Source organism: Lycium barbarum, chromosome 11 (genome assembly GCF_019175385.1).
Source record: "Lycium barbarum isolate Lr01 chromosome 11, ASM1917538v2, whole genome shotgun sequence".
Taxonomy (NCBI): Eukaryota; Viridiplantae; Streptophyta; class Magnoliopsida; order Solanales; family Solanaceae; genus Lycium; species Lycium barbarum.
Window position 1 is genome coordinate 92464840 of NC_083347.1, and position 14577 is coordinate 92479416.

The following is a 14577-nucleotide window of genomic DNA, read 5'->3' on the forward strand; positions in this document are numbered from 1 at the left end:
AGTGGGCCTGCTTGCATTTGTGTGGGTCTGAATCTAACCAAGTCTATTTGAATATGTTTGAATTAGTCAAATAATTTGACTAGTTGTATGTGTTCATCCATGAGTTGACAGGTTCTTAACTGGTTCATTAGGAGCCAATGTAGGTTTGTGAAGTTAAGAATCATTTGAAAATGAATCAGAGTACCTAGATACAACTAGGATGATTATGTGCCTTGTTTGCTTCATTTGAACAGAGTCCAGTCCTGACATTCATGTTATCAAACCCTTTTTTTTCATATCTATTTCATGTGAGTTTTGATTTTCAAAATAAGTCCAGGGGATTTAAAAGATAATTGAGTCCTAATGTGCTCTTGGCTATTGAAAATGATTAATCGATTGGTGAAAAAGAGTTGTTTTGAGTCTGAAGGTTGAGGTTCAATCTGAACTCAAGCTTTTAAGTGATTAAATGTTCAAACTTTCTCAAAGTGTTTATGTCCAAAAAGAATTAAAATGATTTTGCATAGTTGGGACCCTAGGCTGAGTTGATTAAAAGCTGTTAACTCATGTGATCAATTAGGTGTTTAGATGAAGTTCAATTTAAGGGCAGCGTCAAACAAGTTTTGATCATAAGTTCTTAGTGATTGCTATTCGGTATAGGGATAAGGTAAGGGAGCTGGGGTTGCCTTGGGAGAGTAAAAGGTGAGCTTAGGCATAAACTGGAGATTCTGACAAGTGGGGCCTTTAATCCCTTTTTACTGAAAGTAAGACTCAGGAGAAGGATGGGGAGGTGATGACCTCAACCTATCGTGTTTCCCTTTTAGGACCCTAAGGCTTCCTTGTCTTCCTAAACCTTGTTCTCATGGCTATGGGATTCCTTGAGATCTTGGGATTAGTCAAGAATAGTTTATCATGCCTGGGAAGGGATTCTTGAGACTTCATGCTATTTAAGACTAAGTTAAAACAAAGGGTAAGAGTCTGTCACATTTGGTCATAATTAAGGAGGTAAAAAAAACTGCTATTAACTAAGTACTAAAGAGGTAAGTTAGTCACTAAGGTTTGAATCTGTCACGACCCAACCCACGGGGCGTGAGGGCACCTACTATATTACTAACATAGTAAGCGAACCCTTACCAACTAATCCAATATTTAAACAGTTGCGACAACAATCTTTCAAAATCACAAAATTAAAGTAAAAGCTTCGTACAGACTCTGTTTTAAAGTACAATAAAACTGAAAAGAAATTCTCGGGATCTAGTCTAGACAGGTACAAGAGCTCCTAATTACAAGAAGACAAAACAAATGACACAGCCTCCGCCGGGAGTGAGATAGGCGTGGCTGTAGGAGAATGTCCGGTAAATCCTCACAGCGAAACTTCAGCTAATACTTGCAATACATCTACACCCAGAAAGGGCATAGAAAGAGTAGTATCAGTACACCACACGTCCTGGTAAGCATCATAGGTCAACTAAGATTAGTTCATGCAACACAATATAAAGTCATTAAGATAAAAAGATAAGTCAATGAACTTTCAGATTCTAAATAAAGTATATTACAATGTCCCCTCTTACCTTTTCACTCTCGAAGCTCACTTCTTGTATTTCAAAAGTGTACGAGCATTCTACTAAATCACAACCATTCCCTTCCTTTCATCCATCCTAGTACCCTCGTCTCCACGCTCATTGTATACTCTAATTTCTACCCCCTTTTATTAATAAAGTTCACCTACTCACATTCCTTACTATAATACGATACACCTAGGAATATGAATCATTATTTGACGTTCAGCACTACACTTACCATATGAAATCCCTCCTCCACCCAGACTCTCAACTAAATCATAAGGTCACATAAGCAGTATCAACGACAGTAGCACACACACGTATAACATAGAAATATAAGATGTAGTGCAATGCAAAATGTGATGCAAAAGGCCCAAACACACTGTACATACATGCTATCTGATGTCATTGCTCAGTAGTCATGACATATAGGGGACCCATGGCGTCAATGTACCACTCGTTCCGGATTTACCCCTCGGATATATATATATCACGTATTCAACTCAATGGACACAAGGCTAAATTATACAATGCCCACACTCAGCCTTTTCTGCTACCTGTATTTCCTCATAAACAATGCACTAAAACACGACAGTGCTATATGCCAAAACAATCATAATTCCTTCCCTTGATGGGCGTAACGCCAACCCAACTCAATATAATTCTTTTAATACAATCTCTTATTTTCAAGCAAAAGAAACCATATGAATATTCAACAAAATTGAGTATAAAGATAGAAATCACTCCCTTCTAGGGTTGCATACAGTAAACACGGAGTAACCCCACAGTGATAACAACACTTTCTATTAATAACAACTCATTATTACCATAGCCATCATTTGCACAAAAATTTAGTCACATTAAAGGTATGTCCATCCAAACTCGATGTCCGAAGACCTAATCATGCGTTCTCCCGTCAACTCTAAAAGTATATACGATTCGCTAATCAAAGTCTAAATAAAGTAAACCATAACCTACCTTTTTGACGAACAGCTATTCGAATCTCCAAGAATTTCCCGTCTTCTTAACCTTCATCCGAATCCATGAGTGACAATATTCGCAGGGAATAGTGGGGAGGAAATTAGGAAGGTTTCTTTTTCTTGGTGTTAAGGGTTTTTCTTTCATATGGAACCCTATGAGTAGCCCTTGAGAGTCTTTTGTTGAAAAAGGAGAGAAAAAAATATACTAAGTAGCCAAAATCAGGCTACTGCCCCGCGTGGACCGCTGTGGCGGTCGCTAATCTGCTATAGTTGTACCGCTATAGCGGTCCGCGTCTTTTCCTGGCCCGAAATTTCTAATTCTTTCTGAAATTGATTTTTCCCTCTCCCGACCCTTAAAACACATCATGGAGCTTGTTATTTATGACCCTCGACCTAGATTGGGCATGGTTGCGCGAAATATTAAACAACGACTGGACGGGTCGTTACCGAATCCATGTTTTCTTGTAGAAGTTTAGCTTTCCTTGTTTGCTTCATGATGAACATGTTTAAAACTTGTGTGATACATTTATGTGTGGATTTGTTTATATAATGCATTAACCTTAGTTTGAACTTAGGGAAAAGGCATTTCGTTAACTTAAGATTGGTAAGAACCCTTTGTTCTTAAACCTGAACTGCGGCACTTAAACTTTAGTAGACATTGTAGTGTAACTTGGATTAAAATGGTAAAGTTGTGCTCTGTCTAGTGAGGTTTGATCCTATGTTGTTGGTGTGTTTAAAAATCCTGTCATGTCCAAAATTATGGAAATGAAATAATTTAATACTATATCTGTGTTCTAAAAAATGAATAGTGATGAGCTGAAAATGATTTGATATTGTTTCTTGAGGGTATGGTGAGTATTCTTAAAAGTAGGTTGAACCACCTGGCCTAGGATGGTCTTTTCAAGACACCTCAAAGAGAGGGAAGGGAAGAGCCAAGCCTAGCTTGACTCATAGTACCTACTCTCCAAATGATGGGTGTCATACCTATGGACCGTGGGGGGTATTCCTGTCTTGAGAGTATAATGGCCCTCCTTAAATATCATCATCTTACCAAAGGATTGGAGATGAAAAAGGTTGGGAAAATTAACTTGTTTAAAGGTTTAGAGGTAACTTAGGAAGTTAAGAAAAAGGGAACTGGTTGTTTCAAGAGGGTGATCTTTGCCTTCCTTTAAAGGGAAATGACTGGTTTAAGACTATTAATAATAAGTGTCCTATTAGGAGTTAAAATACTGAGTTGCTTTCTCCTATCTATCTCAAGTGGTAACTTACATAAAGTCTTATTGTGAATCTGCTCTTAGTACTGTTTTACTAAAACAAAGGTTCATTTCTGTGGTTCTTTTTTTTTTTCTTTGGAGACTATAAGGTTGTACAGTCTCAGTTCACTTGATGATATTTGGTCCAGACTTCTTGGTGCTCCAATTCTGTTTGGTGATCATAAGTTGTAGGATTTTTCCTCTTTGTCTACATACTTCTATTGTGTTTCTATTATTTCATTTAGGCAACTCTCACTTACTACTATATGGTCTGTTAATATGGGAAATTTGTGGATCATTTGGTTGAGCAGTATAGGAATTAAATTAGACTTGAATCAACCTTGGTTTATATTTGGACTTTGTTTTAAGGGACAAGGGTTAATTAAGTGAAGAAAATAATCTTGAGACCTAAAGTTGAACACATAAGAGTGTGATATACACAGAATATGCACAGGTTAATAAAAACGGAAAGGAAATATATACATGGTCTACACTTGGTATACACATCACATGTGTATATCATAGGTATATTGTGTATCTATCAGAGGATGGGCCAATTATAATTAGCATGTATATATAAGTAAAAGAAGATGGTTTGTTTGTATTATCTATTTGGCTATGTATCTTGAAGCTGTTGTGTTATTTTTGTACATCACAACATTATCACATTTGCCTCAATCTCTTTGCCATGATTTTGAATTTACTTTTAGTGTTACTTGTATGTGAACTACTTCCTATGTAATGATGCTTGTGCACAACTTTGAGACTCTGGTTGTATACCATGGAAACACTGGGTTTTGAGAGTTTGAGATGGTTTGGGGGTGGATCTAGCCACACCCCGATATCCAGCCATGCCTATGGTTTGTGAAACCCCTTGAAACTTGTGCGGTGTCGGGAATAAGGGTGGTGACAACGTTTTCCCTTCGGTATGGTCTGAGTTGAAGTTTTCAGTAAAGCCAATAGTGTGTGGCCAAGCCCTTTAGTTGCGTACTTGTAATAAAATGGGATGTATATGCATATATATACATGTGTATAGTTATCTTTGTAACGGGTTCATCAAACATAGACTAATTTGATTCCTTTTCTTTTTTTTCCCCCTTCTCCTACTGCACGGCCCTTTGGGCCAAAGTCAACCAGCCTGTTTGGCCAAAGGCCAAATAGGAAATCTTCTTTCAAAAATTGTTAAGTCCAAAAGAGGAAAGGGAAGCTAATATTTTTAAAGGCCCAGTCATGGACGAGAATGGCATGAAGGCCCAAACATGGGTAAAAATGGTCCATTAAGGGGTTTGGTACACCCCTAACGTATTCCTTTTTCCCCTTAAGTTTATTTATGCCAGCTCCTTTATTTGATTAAAGTGTTTGTATTTGTATGATTGTAAAAACAAAACTCACATTATTATTGGAACCGTTTATGTTTGGACTAGGGCATCTTAGGTGAACGGTGCATATGCCGTTTAGTTTGACCTTAGGCACCAATGTGATTTTTAAAACCCGAATTAGTATAAATGCTTTCTAAAAAATAAAAATGGCTAAAAACATTAAAGGAACAAAAGAGTATTAGTTTCATCTTTACTGGAAAAAAAATACGTTGTTATCATTTTTTCTAAGATCAGGCTTAAGCATTTTAGCTAGAAAAACATTTTTCCTAGTCATAAGTTCAGTTTTCAAAAAGTTCTTTTTCAGTCGGGAAAAAAATAGGTCTAAAAATGAGTGTAAATGATATGCTTTCAAAATGAGTTCTTTCTTTTTGGACTAAAAATCAGATAGAAAACGACTTCTAAAATATACACATATGTGGCATTTTTTTGCATCAAAACATACATGTTTTTCTGGAAATAATTCAGGTAAAGATGAGGTTTGTTGAGGGCTAAGTCCCAACCCAAAGATTGTATTTTTAGGCCCAACTTAACCAAAAAAAAATTCCAAAAAAAAAAAGATAAGTGAAAATGTGTTCTGGGATGAGCCCAGTAGCTAAAGAAAGAAGTGAGAATTTGGGGCCAGAAACAGACCATAACCATTTTTTCATAAAATAGATAGAATACAATTTTGAGCCAAAGCCCATGTCTAAAACGTTATTGCTATGATATAAATAGTTTTTTGGCTAATTTCAAAGACCAAAAGTCAATTGGTTATATAATCAGACCCTCGTAAATGAAATCCGTGTTAACTATTTATAAACATAAAGTTTAGATAAAGATGTTCTAAACAACGTACTGAACAGACTAACCCGGACCATGGATGAGTCTAGCATGAACAAATCTATTCGTCCCACACTTTTAATGACCTTCTATCTTTATAAAGAAAAACCACTATTATCCTTATGTATGAAAGAAACTAATTTTATCTGTATATTATCCGAGCCTAAATACCCTACATGTAAAGGGAATATATTCAATTCTTTTCAAAAAATAATATTCAAAATGACAGAATTTTTTTCGGGAAATAAATACCAAATAAACAGTTCATGCAAATACTCACACATTGAAATTCGAAGGTCAACCGTATAGTACGGATCTTTAATACTAGGGTGCCTAACACCTTCCCTAGGGGATCACCAGAACCCTTGTCTAGAACTTTTGATTAAGAAGGATTTTTCACGGTGTATGAATAAACCCTTCAAAACTGGTTTTTCTAATTTCCTAAAAATTAGGTGGGACTCTTTTAAAACAAAGTCCGAAAGAGCACCAACAAGTTTGAAGTAGCTTTTCCGAGCACTACCCTCCCCCCCTCCCCCCCCCCCCCCCCCCCCCCCCGCGAAAATGCAAATCGTAACAGTAGACGGAGGTCGAAACCGCTTGTGTGCTTTAGCAGGTCGTCAGAATACAGAAGCATTTGCAGATGTTGTCACAGGTACATTAACGGTTTTCACTTTCGACATTTATACCCCTATTGACCCAGGATCCACCTTATTATATGTAACCCCATTTATTGCTAAAAAATTTAGGATAGAACCAAAAAAGTTGCATGAACCCTTTGAAGTGTTAACTCTAGTTGGAGAGGCAGTTATAGCTCGACGTATTTATAGGGATTGCTCAGTTTTAGTCTATCACCGCAGAACCATAGCCGACTTAGTAGAGTTGAAAATTGTAGACTTTGATGTAATCATGGGTATGGACTAGTTGGTTTCATGTTATGCCACCGTAGGTTGTAGAACTAAAATAGTAAAATTTGAGTTTCCTAATGAACCAACCATAGAATGGAAGAGCAATTCAGTAGTACCAGGGGTAGGTTTATTTCATATCAAAGCTAGAAGGATGAATTCTAAGGGGTATATCTATCACTTAGTCCGAGTTAGGGATACAAATACCCAGATCCCAACTCTCTAGTCCCTACCAATCGTTAATGAGTTTCCAGAATTCTCCCCAGAAGATCTTTCGGAAGTTCCTCTCGATAGGGAGACAAACTTTGGAATTGATCTACTTCTCGGCACATGAGCCGATATCTATTCCGCCATACAGAATGGCTCCAACAAAGTTAAAAGAGTTAAGAGCCCAGTTGAAAGACCTTCTTGACAAGGGATTTATTAGGCCAAGTGTGTTTCACCAGAGGGAGCACCAGTCTTGTTTGTCCGAAAGAAAGATGGTTTATCATTTACTAGCATTAGTTGAAAAAAGTCACCATTAAGGACAAGTATCCTCTCCTCAGAATAGATGATTTGTTTGACCAACTTCAAGGTTCCCAATGTTATTCCAAGATTGACCTTAGATCAGGATACCATCAATTAAAGGTTAAGGAAGTTGATATTCCGAAGACAGCCTTCAGAACCTGTTATGGTTATTTTAAATTTCTTGTCATGTCAATTGGATTGACAAATGCACCAGTTGCTTTCATGGACCCTATGAACAGGGTCGTCAAGCCTTATCTTGATCTATTCTTCATTGTGTTTATTGCTGATATTGGTGTATTCTCGTAGTGAGACTGATCATGCAGAACATGTTAGAATAGTGTAGCAGACACTTCAGGACTGTGAGCTTTATGCAAAATTTTCTAAGTTTTGGCTGAAGTCAGTCGCGTTTCTCAACCACGTGATCTCAGGTGAAGGTGTGAAAGTTGATTCTCAGAAAATTAATGTCGTGAATAATTGGCCCACACCCGCCTTAGTATTCGATATAAGAAGTTTTTTGGGTCTGGAAGGCTATTATAGACGTTTTGTATAGGGATTTTCCTCTATCTCAGCTCTATTTACTAAGTTGACTAAAAGAAAAAGGTCAAATTTCAATTGGTTAGATGCATATGAGCAAAGTTTTGAAGAGTTGAAGAAGTGCTTGACTTCTGCTCCCATTTTGATGCTACCAGAAGGAACTGAAGGGTTCGTAGTATATTGTGATGCTTCGGGAATTGGACACAGATATGTCCTAATTCATCATGGTAAGGTTGTAGCTTATGCATCCCGACAACTTAAGGCTCGTGAAAAGAATTATTCGGCTTGTGACTTGGAATTGGCAGCCGTGGTTTTTGCACTTAAGATATGGCATCATTATTTATATGGAGTGCATGTTGATATTTTCACCGACCACAAGAGCCTTCAATATATCTTCAAGCAAAAGGAGTTGAATCTTAGACAACTTATATGTTCCAAATGCAGATGGGCTTAGAAAATTAATTATGTCAGAAGCTCACAATTCCAGGTATTCCATCCATCCCGGTTCCACGAAGATGTATCATGATCTTAAGGAAATTTATTGGTGGAATGATATGAAAAATAATTTAGCAGATTTTGTGGCTAAGTGTCTGAATTGTCATCCAGTGAAAGGCGAACACCAGAGGCCTGGTGGCTTGGCCCAGAATATTAATATTACTGTGTGGAAATGGGAGATGATAAACATGGACTTTATAACAGGTGTACCTCACTCATCGCGAAGACATGACTCGACTTGGGTGATTGTGGACCGACTTACTAAGTCAGCACACCTTTTGCCAGTCAAGACCATAGATTCAGCAAAAGACTACGCCAAGTTTTATATTCAGAAGATTGTCAGATTGCATGGGAACCCAATGTCTATTATTTCATATTGTGTTGCCAATTCACAACCAATCTTTGGAAATATTTTCAGAAAGGATTGGGTACTAAGGTAAACCTCAGCACAACCTTTCATCCTCAGACAGATACCTAGGCAGAGCGTACTATTTAGACCCTTGAGGACATGTTGGGTGCATCTGACTTAGACTTTAAAGGTAATTGGAATGATCACTTGTCTCTCATTGAATTTGCTTATAATAACAGTTATCATGCTAGTATCAAGATGGAACCATTTGAAGCTCTGCATGGGCAAAGGTGTAGATCACCTATTGGTTGGTTTGATGTTGGTGAAACAAAGTTGTTTGGACCAGATTTGGTCTATTAGGCTATGGAAAAGTGAAGTTGATTCAGGAGCATTTGAGAACGGCTCAGAGCTGTCAAAAGTCCTACAAGGATGTGCAGCGTAGAGACTTAGAATTTCAATGATGATTAGGTGTTTCTAAAGTTTTCACCTATGAAGGGTTTCATGAGGTTTGGAAATAAAGGGAAACTTAGTCCCACATATGTTGGACTATATAGAATCCTTCAAAGGATTGGTCAAGTGGCTTATGAGCTTGAATTGCCACAAGAATTGGCTGATGTCCATGTTGAGGAAGTGTTTGGGAGACTCGTCGTTGGTTATTCCTGCTGACATTATAACGGGTAAGGATGGCCAAACCTATGAGGAGATCCCTGTTGCTATTCTTGATCGTCAAGTTCGCAAGTTGAGAAATAAGGAAGTAGCCTCGGTAAAAGTGCTATGGAGGAGTCAGAAAGTCGAAGAGGCTACATAGGAAGCCAAAGAAGATATGACATCTAGATGTCCGCATTTTTTTGAGGAGCAAGCAGAAAACGTTCAAGGTAATTGCCTTCCCTGTCCATGCCATGTACCATACATATACATGCCTCACGTTTCACGTTCACGTCCATGTATTCACTATGTATGTATCATGTTCCAATACTCATGTTTTCATGTAATCATGCCAGTCCAATCCCTATGTTCCATGTCCAGTTGTATTTTTAACCATGTCCCATCATTCGAGGACGAATGATCCTAAGGGAGAGATATTGTAATACCTCGTACCTCAAACTAAGCTACATTCATGATTTAGGACTTAGAAAACCAGACGGGGAGTATTATAATTAAAAATTCATTTCAGTTCAATGAAGTATTAATTTTACGCCAGGTTATACGGCCTGTATAATATTATATGGGTCATACATCGTACAGTATCTAGACCTTAGAAATTACGGTGGGGTTTTACGGACCATATAATTTATAAGACTCGTACCTTGCACTGTAAAAATAAGTATGCACCGAACTTTGGGTTCGTATCGAGGCATGGAAAATTTGCATGTTCTGGTATTTGACAATCGAAGTACGGTCAGTTTATACGGACCATGCATTTATGTATAGGTCATACATGGGACCGTACATTTATGTACGGGCCATACATTGTGCTCGTACAATTGCGGACGCAGGGAACGGTATAAATACGTGTTTTCAGTCTTTTATACAATTTTTCATCCCTTTAAGCCCTAGCACGAAGGGACTCTCCTCCTACCATTCTAATACACTAACGTAAGTCTATTCCAAGCCTTTCAAGTGAATTCTAACACATATTCATGAATTCTAAATGGAAATCCATGTCCTAACCAAGGGTTTTCAAGAAAACCCATCTCATGGATTCAAGGTTGAAGCTTTTTGGATTTCTTTTCAAGTTCAGACCTTTTCTAAAACGTTAGAGCGATTAAGGTATGTAGAGCTTCTATCCCCGTGTGGGAATGTTATCATTCTTCTCCACACTGTGTTCATCCATGAAAATACAAAGTTCCACACACCTAGAGTTTCTATTCTAATTTATGATGACCCTAAGTTACATGTGCCATGACGTACCATGTTCATATTAATAATTCGTTTTTGTATTCTTGATATTCCATTTTGGTTATTGGGAATCCGTCAATAGTCCATGAATACCCATGCTTTGCATTCCATGGGTTCTTAAATGCAAGATATGAACTATTATGCTTATTTTCAAGAAAATCTATATGCTTTCCATGTGTTCAGACAAGTTATACTATATACTTATATTTATGATATATTATACTAATGAATCATGTTTACAAGTCACGTTTTTGAATCATGTCTACAAGTCATACTTACAAGTTACGTTATACAAACTATGGGCTCAGATGCCACCTATATCCATGTTCATGTTTTTAGGAGTAGTATAGGTTTACTGAGAAGGCTTAGACAACCTGAAACTACGTATCCTAACGTAGGGTAAGGGTCAATCCTCTCAAATTAGGACGACACCTTCAGACAATTGAATTGGATCCTTCCATGTCATGCTTATGTCTCATACCCTGGCAAGGTGTGGGGATGCTCTGCTAGTCGGGCCAGGTCCAAGACTCCACGTACCCATATGGTGATTTCATGTTTTCGGTTATACTATGGCTCTCCCACAAGATACAAATATACATATGTACTTAAAATGATTTTACTCATGTTATGAATTACTCATGTTAGATGATGCTCATGTTCATGTTCAGCTTACAGTTTCAGTTTCAGTTCTATTATTTTATGTGCCATGTTTATTTCATTTAGTTGCTTTACATACCAGTATAATTCAAATGTACTGACGTCTATTTTTATTGCCAATGGGCCTACATTTCACGATGGAGGTATTGATTTATAGGACGTCGGATCAGCTCGTTAAGACATTGCTCGTATCATCTTTTGGTGAGCCCCATCTCATACGGCGTGTTATCTTTATTTACTTCATGTCAGTTATGCAGTTAAGGTATACCGGGGGCCTTGTCCCGGTAAACAGTTTAGCAGTCAGACTCAGGTCAGAGGTTTATAGGCTAGTCTATTATGTCATGTCAGATGTTCAGTTGAGTTAGCCTCATTGGCTACATTACTATATTTCTGCATTCATGATATAATAGTATCTTCTGACTATTATTATTTAATATCATTTTTAACTCCCACCATGCATGTTTACATATATTCTGCATTAGTTCATGCCCTGTGTTGATACAATAGGCCGTATAGTTCGTTCGGTCATATACAGCAAAGCACCGAGTGTCGTGCTATGCCCAGGCTATGGTTCGGGGGGTGACAGGTTCTTCAAGGCCCAGCCGTTACACTTCAGGGTAGTCAGTTTAGGGTTTGTACTCCAGGTTCTCAGATCTTAGAGGGGCATACTGGTTCTTCAGCTTCAGTTCAGCAGCTCGTACTCAACAAAGCCTATTATGGGTGTGGTGAGCGGGGCATATCTAGATGTATTGTCCTCGACTCGAAAAGAGCGTTCAGAGTACTCCATATTAGACCTGCAGGCCTTCAGCGTCATCTTTTAGAGGGGGTGTATCTTTAGGTTAAGGCAGGGCATATTCTGGTAGGGGTGGTCACTCTTCTCGTAGAGGTGGTCACTCTTCTGGTAGGGGTGGTGTCCAGTCCAGAAAAGGTGGATCTCAGTCCATTAAACATGGACATCAACCCGATAGGGGCAGGGCGGGGCTCAGTCAAGTCAGAGTAGTCATGGTGGTTCACAAGTAGATGGCGGATGGGTTCATTGTTATGCATTCCCTAGCAGGCCAGAGGCCGAGGCTTCAGATGCTGTCATCATAGGTACTTTCTCCATCTGTCACTGGGTGGCTTCCGTATTATTCGACCCGGGTTCCACTTTCTCTTATGTGTCTACATATTTCTCTATGGGTTTGGATATGGTTTGTGATCTACTTGATTTGCCTATTCATGTATCTACTCCGGACGCAGATTCTGTTGTGGTAGATCGAGTCTATCGATCTTGTACGGTTACATTTATGGATTATGGTTCGTGGATAGACTTGGTGCTTCTTGATATGGTAGATTTCAATGTTATCTTGGGTATGAGTTGGTTGTGTCCTTATCTTGAGTAGCCATAGATTTTTATTTTAATATAAAAAATGTACTTGTTAGGCTTCAACTGTTCGAAAGCACTTCAGAAGGGGAAAGCCTAAGTTTGATGGTTCGAGGCTCATGCTCAGCATCGAGGTAGGTTATGGCTTACTCTTGTTAGACTTTGATTAGCGATTCATATATGCTTGTGTAGTATTGACGGGGAAAGCATAATAGGTCTTTGGACATGATGTTGGGATGGATATACAATTAGGTTGGTATGATTTCTGATTATGTGGGCTTGTCATCATTATTTATGCATTGATTGACATGTGGTGTATTTGATTACGTGACTTGGAGTTGTGGGATGTGATAGACTCATGTGTAGTAGTTGAGACTTGATATTTAATGCTTTTCCATGATTGTTTGATAATCCTTGCAAATATTGAATTGACTTATGGTACTTCGTGATCTCTACATCATATTCATTAGCATTAGTTGCATTGATCTCCCGTTCTTACTTTGACACATGATGGAAATGTTGTAGAAAATAGTTTGATGAAAGAACTGTGGAAACAGTTGATGCAAACAGTTATGGAAACATTGAAAGAAAGAAAGTGAAAGATGAAAGTTACCTCTAGGCTTCGTGCGGAGTGACTAGTATTATGGAAAGTCACCTCTGGGCTTCGTGCAGAGTGACTAGTATTGTGGAAAGTCATATCTGGGCTTCATACGGAACGATTGGTACATGGACTTCACGGGTCCCCCATGGGTCATGACTATCGAGACGTTGAGATTTCGTCCATAGCATATGTGTATAGGTTGAGTATTGGCCATTGCGCTGCACGGTATTGATCTCATTGCATTGCATGTATAATTATCCATTATACATTGATCTACTAATTGTTAGTTATGTTTGTGTTGTGGTTACTTTGAGAAACTATTGAGACTTAATAGACTTGTGGTTTAGGAGCTTCACTTTAGGCTATGATTCGGTTGTGTGTCATCCTGTAACTTAGAGGGTTATTATGTACCTATCTGTTGACTTGTTAATTTTGTGTCTTCTTATGCGTGAACTAATCTTAGTCGGCCTATGATGCTTACTGGTACGTTGTGTACTGATACTACCTTGCTGCATGTTTTCTGAGTGCAGAGTTTGAGACAAGATCTTCTTCTAGACCCCGATTCTAGCCTTGAGGCTACTTTGCTGCTGAGATTCAGAGGGTGAGCTATCTACGTGTCTGCAGCCATAGAGTCCATCTTATCTATCTAGTTTTCCTTCCATTAGACATTGTTGTTTTGTATTTCAGACTTATGTATTACTCTTAGACTTCTTTTGGTTAGTTGTTCTTGTACAGTGACTTCAGTTCTTGGGGATTGTATTATGACTTAGTATCTTATGTACTTATTTCTTTATGTTATGACTTAGACTATTTGATGATTGTTCTCATTAATTATGTTGACTCGTAAATTGGATAAGTAACGAAATAAGGGGGTGGTACGCCAACCAGGGGGTTTAGTGTGGGTGCCATAACGACTATGATATTTGGGTCGTGACATCTAGAGAGTTAACTGCACGCCAAGAAAGAATCTGAGCTAATTAAGATTTATCATTCAGTTCTTGTGTTGTAATAGTTAGGTTCGAATTGTGGTACCTTTCTTTGTATTGTGTAGTAGGTGTAAATTGAGTTGTAAGGTAAATCTTTGGCTGGGTAGAGTCATGGAAGTGTGAGAGAAGAGAGCTAGCAGTTTGGAACTGTTGAGTGTTAACAAGGTAAAGGCGGGACTATTTGGAACAGTTCTTTAGGTGTTACGAGGGAGTTGAAAACCTTAAATTTATTGGGGCTTGTCTATAGAGAAAAGTTTGGGAAAATTTCTATTGGGTAGTTCATGCTTTTTCCTCCCTTAGGCAACGAGCATTTCC